The following is a 14,163-nucleotide window of genomic DNA, read 5'->3' as shown; positions in this document are numbered from 1 at the left end:
TCCAGACTCAAAACCCTCTTCTTCAGAAAAGCCTTTACTTAACTGGTTCCATTCTTCACCCCTCTGCTTTTCTTAGTACCACCATCCACGGTCTCCTCTTTATATTGTAATTGTGTTTTATCTTGTGTATTCTTCTTATTTATTGTTGTTGTCATCCTGTAAAGCGCTTTGAGAAGCCACCTTTAAAGGCACTATATAAAATAAAGTTTATTATTATGAGAGAGAAAGCATCTCAGAAAAAGGAGCTGCAGTCCCTTCCACACGTCATAACACCACTAGATCCGATTACAAGAGCTAAAGTCACCCGGCATTTTCTGAGCAATTAATGAGAGAAACAGACACACCACAGAGAGTAGTGTAGCAGAGTGGTCTAAGGTGCTGGATTAAGGCTTCAGTGTCTTTGGGGGTGTGAGTTTGAATCACATTGCTGCCAGGTGCTTCTGTGAACACCTGGTTTCTACTGTCTTGAAATACAATCCATGCAACTGCTTTTTGAGAGTCTCTGGAGAAACTTAGCAGTGTTTAAACATAGTTCAAAAGAGATTGTGGGATTTACTTCATGCATTCACAAAGCATACCTCACATGGCAGATTTAAATGGGGAAAGGTTCTGCTTCTTGCTGTTGTTCCTGTGGTTACAATTACAAAGTTGACTGTGCTTTCACTTTCTGTTACAGTATTCATTATTCATGGGTGGGCTTAATCAATTGGCTCAGAAAGGAAACCTCTGCTTTTGGGATCCGGTAAAATCATCTGTAGTGTTTTTTTTTAGTATGGACGTCTTTTAAAGCTTGTAAAAATGGCAGCAATATTAATTATTTATCCTCTTTAAAAGAATGATGGGCTGGTTTGAGCTTAATTTGTCACCCTTTCAGTTAGCAGCCAAATGCGGAAACTAATTAAGCTGCAGAGACTCTGTCACTTCCCCCCCCTCCATTTGCAGGGTTAAGGTTAAAGAAAAACATTGCTGGCATTTTCTTGTATTTCAGTACTTCTTCTGCACTGATAAGCAAGATTTGTCTGTCATCTTTTGCAGGATGTATGAATTCAAGAAAAACAAGTTGTCCCAGAAAGAAAATGAACACTTGCATTAAACTAAATCAAACTGTATGTGATTGTCCATAGTGATACATTCTGTACGACAAGACAGGAAGTTAGGCTCCACTGGGAATCGGACCCAGGATTTCTGTTTACTACAGGCGCTTTAACCAACTAAACCACGGCGCCAGCCAAGCATTGCATCTTTACAACCACTTGGACACACTGAGACCTCTGCATCCAGCTTGCACTGAGCCTGCTCCCTGAACAAGTTGCCTCCTTTACATGCAATAGCAGCACTGAAACCAAGAGAAAAGATGAGAAATTCTTTTATCTGGCACTTTTCATGTCCGAGGATCTCAAACTACTTTCCGTGAACAAGATGACGTCCTCTACACCGCCCTTGAAGCACAAGGCTTGGTGGCTTGATTTCTCCAAAGGAAAATGTTGAAATGGCAGGTGGAAGAGGAAAATGACCTCGGGGAAACGGGGAAAGATGATCATCTTGAGCGCGCCAACTCATGTCCTGAGAAGGTTAAGGTAAGGGAGTGCTAATCCATTGTGCTCTGCACATGTGGGTTAGAATCCCATCCTTGTCAAGCTCAGGGTTTAATATTTGTGCTTTTCTAAGGTGTGTTTTCCTTCTTTTCCTCTTTTGATCCTGTACTAGAGCTGTAATATTTCTAGCATTGGCTGAATATGGTATAGTAGGCTGACTGCAGTAGCTGGCAGACAATAGTCTCTTTATATTTTGGTTAAAATATATTTTTTGTATTACTCTCAAATGATATTAATAGTAGTCCTGCTGTACAACTTTGGGACATGGTGCATCTTAAATAATTTTCTTGTAAATTTCAGTTTGGAAAATGTGCGCTCACCAGAAGCTACCGAAACTGGTTTACATAATGCGTAATGCAATTATAACATTTGGGGTTGAAAAAAAATATTTCTTGCTATGAGTCCTAACCCTGTTACAGGAGGTGTTTAGGACTTTTTTAGCTCAGATAAAGCTGTCAATTCATCTTCCATTTCTACTCCATCAATATTTGCAATGTTATCTTAACCTAGGCTAAATAAGAGCTAATTTAAAAATAAATGCTGTTCAAAATATTGCAACGTTGTTGTATTTTAAATTTTTTTAGCTGAGGGTGCAAGGGGAAGTATTATAACTTGCGAAACATCCAAGACAACTGTAAAAGAGACTCATATTTTAATAAAATTTTAGATCAAAAGAAAACCGCAATCTGTATGATGTTATTATCAATATCCCTTGATTCTGACGTTCAGTTGAAAGATTTGAAGAAACTCTCAAAGAAGCAACAGGAGTAGCGGAGAGTTTTGATTTGAACCGATGTTTGCACTCAATAATCCATTCATCCTGGAAAGAAACAACGACAGGTATGTTTTGATTCTCACAATGATCCTCTTCTCAGTCCAAAAGAAAAGTTTAATATGATCCCATTAGAAAAAGAGTCAATCTCTGACGTCTCCATTCTGGATTTGTTTTTAAACACGATATCTTTCCTTACTCGTGTCACTTCCCTAGTGTGTGAATTTCAGTTTGACACCTAAACCCTTTGTCTGTTTTAAAGAGATGTTATTTTAAAACAGACAAAATGAAAGACATAGTAATTAGATACATGTAGAAAACAGGTGTATCTAATTGAGAAAATTGGGACCGGGACGATATTTTACTAGTAGCAGCACTGACCTCACAGTGGTGCAGTTGAGGAATGTGATACCATGGCCAGTGGTACAATAAATGCGTCTGACTATCAATCAGAAGATTTGACTCTTGCCTGGCTTGTGATGCTTTTAAACCACGTTACTCATCACCGTCACCATAGCGTGTGCAGTCCTACACACCCTTGCTATCAACTGAATGAGTCTCTTGATCCATCTGTAATTCTTCCCTCACATTCTGCCTGTTTCAGCACCATTATTATCGAACAACAGCCACAGATACGAGAAAGGACACTGTTCTGAAGAACTATCTTAAATAATCATGTTGAAAAAGGTGATACGTTTTTTTTAATGTAACCTTACATTTGCCCATACAGTACAACTTATTTTTTGTACCCAATAATCCCCAATATTACTGTTGTCTCCTGAGAAACACAAGTGTAGAGTCAAATCACAAAAAATAATACAAGAAATCTATTCAATTCACACCCAGATGTGACACAACACATTTAAGACTTACACCCCTTTTAAATATGTATTTCCTCAATTTCAGTTCTCTTCCCTCCCCTGGATACCTGATAATTAACTATTGTGTTAAATATAACAATAATCTTCAAGCGAGTGGTGCATAAGTTCATTACTTAATGACTACATTACTTCCACTACATTTAGGGCATTTCTAATGTGATTGGTTGTTCCACTTAGCTACTGAGTTGCTTAAACCCTGTGAAGAGGTGGTTTAAGTTAGTCTACTACTTCAGTAACATTAATGGGCAACTGCTGTTACTTTGCAATTAACAGGTTTAGTACAGAGCTGCTGACAAATTTCAGCTACCAAGTTAGTTGCAATAACCCCTTGTAGCTAACAATCAGCCGCAACAGATCGGTTTCTTCAAAAGTCCTATAAATTGACAGTGGAGTAACTGGGGGATTCACACAGAATAAAGTTCGCACACCACTGATATGCTGGCCACACATTTATTAACCTCCACCCGTCAGGCTTAACAGACAGAGATTGGAACGTACTCAAAGGTGTTATACACAGGGTAAGGATTAAGGAGGGGTACTTCAGGTTACGGTGGGTTACAAAAACAAAGCAACAAACGCTGTTGCACTGTTTACAATTGCTCCTCAAGAACTCTCTACACTATTTACACTGCCAGCCCCTCGGCCACATGGCTAGGGGGAGGTGACGCCACTAAAGCGACCGGTGCAGGCACGTTGATATTCTCTGTAAGGCGAATTTTTATTTTCAAATTGCCTCCTTGACATGCAATAGCAGCACCCACACCATAAGAAACAATGAGAAATGGCTTTTGTCTGATACTTTGCATGTCCAAGGAGGTCAATGTGCGTTCCGTCTACAACAGGGTGTCTGTTTCACCAGCACTGAAGCGCAGCACAAGCTCGGTGGCTTGACATCTCACAAGGAAAATATATTAATCAAATAATATTGCAGTAAAGATGCGCTCAAAATGTGACTCACGTGTACAGTGAAAGATTATCATTTTGAGTGTGCCCCCCAGGGTCTGCACTAGGTTTTCTGCTGCCACCAGCAAACAATTTTTTGTCCACACCCTCTAAGAATATTTTGTTGCTATTTAACCATGCCTGTGCTTTGCAATCTTTTGCTTCAAAATTACAAAATGAAAGAGGAAGATTCCTGCTTTGAGAATTAAATCAATTTCTTACTAGTGTTTTTAAATCAGAATTACAAACATTCTGGGTTAAACTATTAACATACATACTGTAAGAAAGAAAAACACTGGGGTCTTCTGGTGCATACTCCTCCAAAATTAAAAATAAAATCATAAGAACTGAATTTTTATACATTAATGCTTGTGTATTTTTTCAATATTTCAGTAAAACTATTTTTTCTGTACTACTTTGAAGTGATATTAATAAATATCAATGTCCATGTCCTGATAAATGATTTTGGGACATGGTAAATCTTATTTTTTATAAGTTTCATAAGTTAAAAAAATATACGCTCAACAGAAGCTGCAGGAACTGGTAATTTTCACATAATGCTTAATGTGAGTACAAAGTTTGTGGTGAAAAAAATATTTTTTCCCATGAAACCTAACACTTTTACAGAAAGTGTTTTAGGGCATTTTTAGCTTAGATAAAGCTGTCAATTCATCCTACATTTCCACTCCATCAACTACTGAGCGCTGTTGGATACATTTTTCAGGTGTCTGTCTCGGAAGTTAAAAGAAGTTTTTATTTCATGTGTTTGGCAGCAAAACACAGAGATGCTCAGTGTATTTTTCTCAAGGTAATTTAACTAGAAAAGTCCTTAAATATTTTTCTGTTATCTATTATGCTTCCCTGAGCTTACAAGATTGGCAGTGTTTCAAAATTGCTAAAGATAACTTATTTTAATGTAATTGGTTAATTAGGTTCATAGCATGCATCCCTGTATAATGATATAGAATTATATAGTAGCCCTTGTGTCCAGCATTCTTCCAATCCAGTTCAAACCAGTTCTGAATGTCCACCTTATAAAATATTGCATCTTCTGCAGGAAAAGTGTGTACAAAGTTCACAGAGACCCTCTCAACAGTGCTAAATGTAGGTCCTGGCAATACTTGCTGAGATCTTCTTTAGAAAACTGCTTTTTAACATTTACAGTATCATTCAAAAAGTCCAAAGTATCTAATGCATGCAACTAATAAAATCTCTCTTTGATGGATGTTACACATACATCCAAAATACAATGGATACAATGGAGGTGATCAACTTTAGACCTTTCTTTTGGATTGAGAAGAGGATCATTTTGAGACTTAAAACATATCTGTCTTTTCCTCTTTCAAGGATGAATGGATTATTAAGGTGCAAACACTGGTTCAAAATCAAAATCCTCTGCTATTCCTGTTGTTTTAATTGATAGTTTCTTCAAATCCTTCATCTGAATGTCAAAATCGAGGGATATTGACCATAATATCTTACAAATTTTGTTTTTTTTAATGTCAATTTTATTAAAATACCAGCCTCTTTTACAGCTGTCTTGTATATTTTGCAAGGTATAATACTCCCCCTTGTATCCTCAAATAAAATATTTTAAAACTAAAACTGTAACCAATTTACTATGTATTGAACAGCGATTATCTTTACATTTATATTAAAAGTAAGGTAAATATACCAAAATATTACAACAGAACTCTACAGACATAACCTAATAATGCTGGCCGTCTGCCAGTTTTGCTTGTGAAGATTCCAAACAAATCTGTGATGTGATTTTAAAACATTTTAGCTGAGGATGCCATGGGTGAATATGATTTTCTTGGAAGTTGCCGATGTTCGTCATTATTGGACATTCCCAGTGATATTGATTTAAATACTCAATTGTTTACTTGTTGTAGTTTCACATGTGCAAAACACATTTACTCCAAATATCAAGAAGGTTAAGGTTTTGCTGAAAATATGCGACAGAGAGTCACAGACATCGTGTTTCTCCATTCACAGTTTTATATTTAAAGAAAAAGAATCTCTGACATTTTCTCTACACTGGTGAACAAGAATTGTACTTCATCTTTTGTAAATTGAAATTGAATTTCTTGAAAAAGAAAACCTGTATCAGAAAGGAAATTAATACCTACATTAAATTAAATCAAGACATTTGTCGCTATTTTGTTTGCTCATTTAAAAAAGCAATGAGACAGTTTTGGTTACTGCATCTTTTACTAGAACTTTCTCTGGCTCATCAGAAACTTTTAGGTCAATGCACACAAATATAAATGAACAAAGAAGTGATGCACATATGAAAAAAAATGGTTCTTTCAATCAAACAACATAACTTGCTACAAAGTTGAACATCCATTCACTTTCTGCTAAATGTACACTGAGTGAACTTTATCAATTGGTTTGGAAATGTACACTGTGCTTCGGCTCAGGAAATATCATCAGCAGTGTTGTTTTGTTTTATGTGTGTGACCGTCTTTTAAAGCATGTAAAAATCACGAGATCATTGATTTCTGCAAATAACAAGGGTCCATTTTCAATCTACGATAAGTATTTCTTCAATGTCATAAGGGCTTTTGCAGTAGAACACTGAGAGTTGTTATTCAAAGCGTCTGTATTGAATTGCGTGCATGCAGACATTGTTCAGAACTGCCTGAATACATCCCCAGAATTCAGTTTTCCAGAACTTTATTGCTTTCAAATTGCGTTGGATTGCTATCTGGAATACTAGGCTACTGCCAGTTTTCAACGTCTCACATTTGTCACAGATGTCGGACAGGACGAACCGTGGAATGAGAGGAGAGCGAACAGACCCTATGCCTAGCGGCGAGACAGGGTTAGCCCGGGCTCAGCTGTTCAGGAAATGCCGTATAGAAACCTATTCCCTCAGGTAGCGGACGTGGGGCCTCCTGGTGCTAGGCAGGTTTCAGGACATCCGAACGTCAATGCTGAGTGAAGGCAGAATGAAAGACCCGGAAATATATAGCCCCAAAGCGAGAGAAACACCGGAAGGACAGCAAAGAACTGGAAATGAGAGACAGGACAGAGAAGGAGCACCCTCTGGCTGCAGAGGGTGTGACAACATTTGCTTTTGAAAACATTTGTCGAGGCAAGGTGAACTACTTGGAAGGCAGCTTTGTTCACCAATGCACACACCGCGAAGTGACTCAGAACACCATAAGAGAATGCTCACAATATCGGAATCTTTGTCCAGGATTGCTTCTTGGGCTTTTGGCTAAGATCAAGTGTTTGTGGCTTCTCCGCAGCATTGATTTAAACAGAGGTCTAGAAGGTGATTGAGGCCTCCTGAAGAGTGCCTGAGCCAGTACTGGGTGAAGGCCAAGCAGCAGCAGTGCTCTCTCTCCTTTCCTTGTCTCTCCCCTTTTCTCTTGCTCCACCTCCAGAGCCTCAAAGAGTGCTTGAGCTGGTATCGCTTTGGGTTGAGCCCAGAGGGTTAAGGCCAAGCAGCAGCTGAGCTGGGTGGGAACCAGCACTTTCCTTTCCTTTCTCGCTCCTTGGCCTCTGGGCTGGGCGTAGGTGTTTGTGCCTGCTCCCTTTTCTCTCTGGCTCTCCTGCCTCTTGGCTGGGCCCATGTGTGTGTGGCTTGCCTGCAGCACTGGCAAGTCCAGCAAAGGCTCCTCTCCTGCGCCTGCACCTACCTGGGTTAAGCCCACGTGGACAAAGGCCAGGTCTCCCTTGCTGCTCTTTCAAGAAATAACACCTCTACCATCACTTGGCTTCTCTTGCCTCTTTGTCTGTCTCGGTGGCAGACAAAAGGAATCATCAAGTTCCACTAGAGGAAGACAGGAGAAGAAATGCCGAACCACCGTCTTTTCTTCATGACCTTCCTACGTGGACTACTGCAACTCGGAACGGGGGACATTTTCTGCATCCAGGAGAACTGGACAGAAAAGCACACGGAGGTTTACATGGCCTCTGATGCCTGCTACCACGAGCCAATGAAGAAATGCAGAGAAATGGGCTTCTCTGATTTCAGGGCAGAACCAATGAGGAAGACGAAGCAGTGGACTATCACGGTGCACGTATAGAACCCCCACGTACCAACAGAGCTGGTAACAGCCTTCCTAGGGAGATTTGTCGACATGGTGTCCCAGCCCCTGGACGTGAGGGATGAATTCGGCATCTGGACCAACAATCGCCAGAACCGAGTCCTCCTGAGGGAGGACCTAGATGATGTTGACAAATTCCAGCACCCACTGGCTCTTCCACCCCAGACAGCCAGATTTCTGTAAGAAATGAAGAGAAGAGCTATGACACCATAAGTGTCACAACTGTGAAAAGGACATACACAAGGCTAAAGAGTGCCAAGCGGCCAAGAGGTGCAATGGATGTGATGCTGAAGTACATCTGCTCCGTCACTGCAAGGTAAGCAAACCGTCCTTCACAGAGGGGGTAAAAGGCAGCCAGCTGAAACCAGCGGCAACACAAGAGGAGAAGGGTGAGAAGAAAGAAAGAAGAAATAGGCACGATAGTGCCTAACATGTACACTTCCTATGAGGGTAAGTATCAAAAGAAAGGAATTAAACTTTCACTCAATTAAACATAACAATGAAGTTTACCTTTCTTACCACCAATGTCAGGGGGCTGAGAGACCAAGTGAAAAGACAGGCATACTTTCACTCCTTGGCCTCCATGCTATTCTCAGTATATTTTTTACAGGAAGTCCACCTGAGGGATGAAAGCAAGAAGCTGATGTTCTCTAGGGAATGGACCATGGGAGAATCATGCTGGAGCGTAAGAGGGGGTGGGAATCCTTTGGAAGCCAAGAAATGAAGCTGAGTGCCACCTTCTCCATGGTGCAGGACCAGATCCTGGTCGCAGACATCAACTGGAGAGGGCAGATGTTGAGAGCGATCAACATCTATGCTGTGAGGTAACCCTCGTAAAGGAAGAAAATGTTCACTGACCTGGCCAGCTGCTGCACCACAAACTTTGCAGAGTCTTCAGCATCGACTGGGAGAAGGGGAGCAATGCCAGTTCAGCAGAGTTGGAGTCGCTCCTCAAGCAATTCTCCCTGGTGTATGGCTTCAGATGGTGTTGCCAAAGCGAGGTGGGAACAACTTGGAGAAACTCCTGGGGAGTGTGCAATTGCCTGGACTACATCTTCATGCACACAACCTGCTCCTTGGAGTCCACAGCGGTGTCCCCAGTTTGGTATTCTGATCACGACTGTGTGACAGTGGTGGCTAATGCCAACCTGTCAGCATTCAGTCATGGGTACTGTAAGCTGAACCAGAAGATAACCATGGCTCAGACCTACTGCAGATGAAAAGTGGCCAGGGAGAGTAAGGAAGCTGTGCAGATCCAGAAACAACTAGAGGAGGAGTAAAGCTCAGCGAACAGGAAGGAGCCTTCAATTCAGCCCGAGCAAGGGACCTGAAGGAGAGGCTCCGCAACCTGTCCTCTGGGAAAGCCAAGGCTTTCCTGTTCAAAGCACAAAGGAAATATTATCAAGACAATGAAACCTGTTCTTCCTATTTCTTTAATCAGGTCCAGGGTGCCCAGAAGAAGAGAGTCTTCCATAGCCTGAGACAAGGAGATGGAGAGGAAGAGCTGGACGAGGGTGGCAAACTGGAAGTGGCAACTGCATTCTACAGAAAGCTCTTTTCAGAAAAGCAGATAGAGGTGGAAGCAGGCAGTGCTTTTCTGGAGGGGCTCAAAGCAAGAGTGCTAGAGGAGGAGAGGGAGGACTTAAAGGGCCCTATCACAGTGGAGGAGCTGAAGGCAGTGCTTTGGTCCATGGAGAATGGCAAAGAGTTGGGGCCAGACGGATTCCCCATTGAATTCTACACCTGCTTCTGGGACACCCTGGCGGTAGATCAGGTGGAGGTGGCACAGGAGATCTTCCACCAGGGGAAACTAAGAGACACCATGAGGGGAGGCATCATCTCCCTGCTCTTCAAGGGTGGGGATGTTGCAGACCTCAAGAACTGGAGGCCTATCACATTGCTCTGCATGGATGTCAAGATCCTGTCCAAGATACTGGCCAACAGACTGTGGACTGCCCTGCTCCACATCGTCAACAGCGACCAGATGTGTGGGGTGGAAGGGCGATCCGTCAGCTGGAACCTTCAGCTCACCAGGGATGACATTACCTGGACCGAGGACTGAAACATGCCCATGATGGTGGTGAGCCCGGACCAGGAGAAAGCCTTCAACAGAGTTAACCACAACTATCTGTTCAGAGTGCTGGAATGCTTCTGTTTTGGAGAGAGTTTCAGCTGCTGGATAAAGATACTGTACTCTGATGTAGGCAGCAGGATCAATGTAAATGAACACCTGGGGGATTTCCTTTCAGTATGGAAAGGGTGTACTCTTTTACCTCTTCTTTATGTTCTCTTCACAGAGCCATTAGCGGAGGCGGTAAGACAGGACCCTGTCATTGATGGCCTGGCAATACCGGGAGGCGTGGGGGAAACCCTCAAGATCTCCCAGTACGCAGACAACATGATTCTGTTCCTGAGCTCAGTCAGGGGGTTGAAGAGACCCCTGCAGGTCATGGAGCAATACCCCTGGGCCTCATGATCAAAGCTCGACCACCGGAAGAACAAACTGAATTTCTTCGGTCCTTGGGAGGACAGGATGACGGCACCGGATGGTCTCAAGCTCTGCACAGAGAACCTCAAGATATTGGGGATTTCATTCCAGAGCCAGGACAATGAGACCATCAACTGGACTGAGAAGATCGTCAAGGTGAATGCGAAGCTGGGACAGTGGAAAACACGGTCGCTGTCGCTCACGGGGAAAGTGATGGTGTTGAAAGCAGAAATTCAGTCAGCTTCAGTTTACCTGGTGGTGGTTTACCAGCTGCCTGTCAGACTCAGAGGTGTCCTACAAGGGATGGTCTTCAACTTTGTCTGGGGAAGCAGATATGAGTACACAAGAAACCAGATGTATCAGCTTGTCAAGGAAGGGGAGGAGACATGCTGCATTTCCCCCTGAAATTCGACTGCATCCTATTCTGCGATGCAGTGACTCTGGCTAAGGATCTGCTCTGTGGCTGGAAGGTTGCCAGTTCGTATCCCGTAGCCTGCAGAGGACTCCTACTCCATTGGGCCCCTGAGCAAGGCCCTTAATCCCAACTGCTCCAGGGGCGTTGTATAAATGGCTGACCCTACGCTCTGATGCAACTGTCTCTCCTTGTCTGTATGTCAGTGTGTCTCATGGAGAACACATTGGGATATGCGAAAAGATAAATTCCTGATACAAGAAATTGTATATGACCAATAAATTGATCTTATCTTATCTTCTGCAACCTCTGTCGGGCACTGTGGGAGCCCATCCGTCACAAGTACCGGTAATTTGTCAGGTTGTGGTTCACCTTCTCGATGAGGCACCCGTTCTAGTGGACAAACACTGGACCAAAAGCAGAAAAGCAACCGGAAACCTACACCCATGCAGTCAAGTGGAGCCACTGTTATGAGGCCATGAGACAGCTAGAGCTCTGCACCAACTACAGTGCCCTGTACAAGGAGGTGAGGAGGTGTTCAACCCGTCAAAAGGCTGTGGGTTCCCAGAACAGTCTGGAAAGGACGCAGCCAAAGGAATTAGACAACAAGCTGAAGGATGGCTGTGCACAAGAGGCTGATGACCAGAGAGGTCCTTTACAGACACAATTACCAGGAATCCGCATTGCATCCAGGACACGTGCTTCACCAAGGAGACAAAGGAGCACTGTTCTGGAGCTGCCCCTTCGCCAAAGCGGTGTGGGGGCAGAATGGACAACACCATACAACTCCTGGGAGTGCTAAGCTACCAGAGCATCCTACTAGGACTAGCACCTACCAGATTGGATAAAGGGACACAGTACTTCTTGCTTTGGCTGCTGGTGTCCCTGATAAAACAAGGACTGTGGAATGCGAGGAACACTCTCATCCATCACAACACAGAGGAGGAGCAAGGGAGCTGGAGGAGAGGATCCTTGTGGACTTCAGAGGGAGGATGAAGCACGATGTCGCCAAATGGGGCTTCTCCATGGCAAGGGAGTGCTGGAAAGGACTTTGAGCCCTGTACAGGAACTAATGGACAAAAGTAAGTGGTAGGGTTTGGAGGGACTCTTTGATTGCGCAAATCTGACCTCATCATCCACTTGCACTGATATATAATGGACAATTGCTTATGTCAGAAAGTTTTTATTTCATGGTAGTTTTATAATGTGTACAGATTGTGAGACTGTTTATATTATGAGATGTTTTTTTTTTAAAGTTTATTTTGATTTTAAAAATCTGTCTCCAGGATTTGAGCTGATTCCACATATTGTGAATGAATCGTGATATTGTTAATTACTGTAGCTAAACATTCATATGAGTTTCATGGCCAGATGGATTGTTTCCTAGCGAGTCATTGAAGTGAGACAGCACAATGCCAGCAGGATCATGTCATGCTGAACTCCACAAATTGTGTTTGTCCAGTCATGTCAGTTGTCCTGCAGCTATGCAATGTCGGACAGAAACATGCTGCAATGCTTTCAGGACATTAGGATTTGTTTGTGCAACATCCGAAAACAGTCATTGTGACTTGAATGTGAACTGTAGGTGCCCGCCCCCTTTCATCGGTAGTGTATGAGTTACTTCTGGCACGCCGTTGGTCATTGCTCTGTCTTCTTTTATTTAAGGGGTTGTATTTTTGCTGCTGAAAATGAGCAGCAAGTGTATCAGAATGGAGCATGTATCAGAAGGAGACCTTGTCTATCATGAAATTCTTTAAAACCTAAAGCTCAAGATCAAGCTCAAGCTTAAGTCCTCTGAGGCGTGTCTGTCTGCAAGGCTTGTATTTTGGAAAGGTTTTTTTGAAACGGAGAACGATTTTGAAACAGGCTTCCGCCGGCGCCTCGCGAGCCATGTTAAAGAAGAAGACAAATACGATTGATCGCAATGTCCATAGGAGCCCCATGCTTGCATGGCAACTGTCAGCTTTGCGCAGCGGCAATATCGTAGCCTATGAGGTTTAGCCGAAGTGCAATTATTGCTAGTTAAAAACTTTTCCCAATATCTCGCATCCACTGATTTGAAATACAATTGGTGAAAGCAAATTTTGACAGTCCTGTGAGACACTGAGCAAGGTGTTCAAAGAGATTTTGTCATTATAAGATCATGGCAGAAAGAAGCAAGTTTTTGCACCTCAACAGAAATATTCTTTAGCTCTTTCAGATTTATGCAGGGAACAACATCTGTTGAGATCACCTTTGAGTCAGTGAGAAACGTTGTCTGTCATCAGTTTGATTTAATATTGCTCGTAGTGGCGTGCTCCTTTTGTTTGTGAAACGATAAGGTTCTGTTTCTTCATGCTGCATCGTCGGCATGAGTGGAGCTTTTTAAATGTCTGTACTTACTGTGCTCCAAAAGAAGTAATTTGTCCAAGTTCAAAAGATATCATGGGATTTACATTCACAAAGCATAATTCACATGACAGATTGAAATGAGGAATTGATTCTGCTTCCTGCGTTTGCTTTCAACCTCAACACCCCTTAACCTTTTACTGGCAAGGACCCTTTAAGCCAGTGTCCGCCTGGAATTTCCTCCCCTTAAACATTTTGTTATATCTCTGCAGCACAACATAGCAGGAGCCTGGTTCAGGTCTTAAATTAAAGCAAACCTCCTTGACTTTGAGTGTAAAAAGTCAAATTTCTTGTATTTCTTAATGTGTCCACTCGGCAGAAAAAGATATGAAAAAAACACCCCAAAAATAGCAGGTGGAATTTTTGTTTTGGTCTTCAAAGGTCAGAATTTTCCATTCTAGGCCTGTCGGGTAGCTGGAAATAATTTGTTGGCCTTGTCCTAGGTGTCTACTAGCTTGGATAAAAATCTGTGACAAATTGATCAATTTGAAAAAAATCTACATAATGTTTTGTGAAGACTGGACCTGGAATGAAATTTCTCGCATATAATAAATAAATCATAAAAATATTGAATGCAATAACAATAAAAAACCATTGCAATTTCTATAAAAACCTTAAGAC

General features: G+C 42.3%; 1 non-coding gene across 1 annotated transcript; it reads left to right on the top strand.

The window, feature by feature from the left end:
* The first annotated feature begins 13,115 nt into the window (after nucleotides 1-13,115).
* LOC148817381 (U4 spliceosomal RNA) lies at nucleotides 13,116-13,255 on the top strand. Its single transcript, XR_016094604.1, has one exon. It is a non-coding gene; the product is annotated as a U4 spliceosomal RNA (small nuclear RNA).
* The last annotated feature ends 908 nt before the right edge of the window (nucleotides 13,256-14,163 follow it).

Source organism: Atractosteus spatula, chromosome 20 (genome assembly GCF_055471065.1).
Source record: "Atractosteus spatula isolate fAtrSpa1 chromosome 20, fAtrSpa1.hap1, whole genome shotgun sequence".
Lineage (NCBI taxonomy): Eukaryota > Metazoa > Chordata > Actinopteri > Semionotiformes > Lepisosteidae > Atractosteus > Atractosteus spatula.
This window is presented reverse-complemented; position numbering and strand designations above follow the sequence as displayed.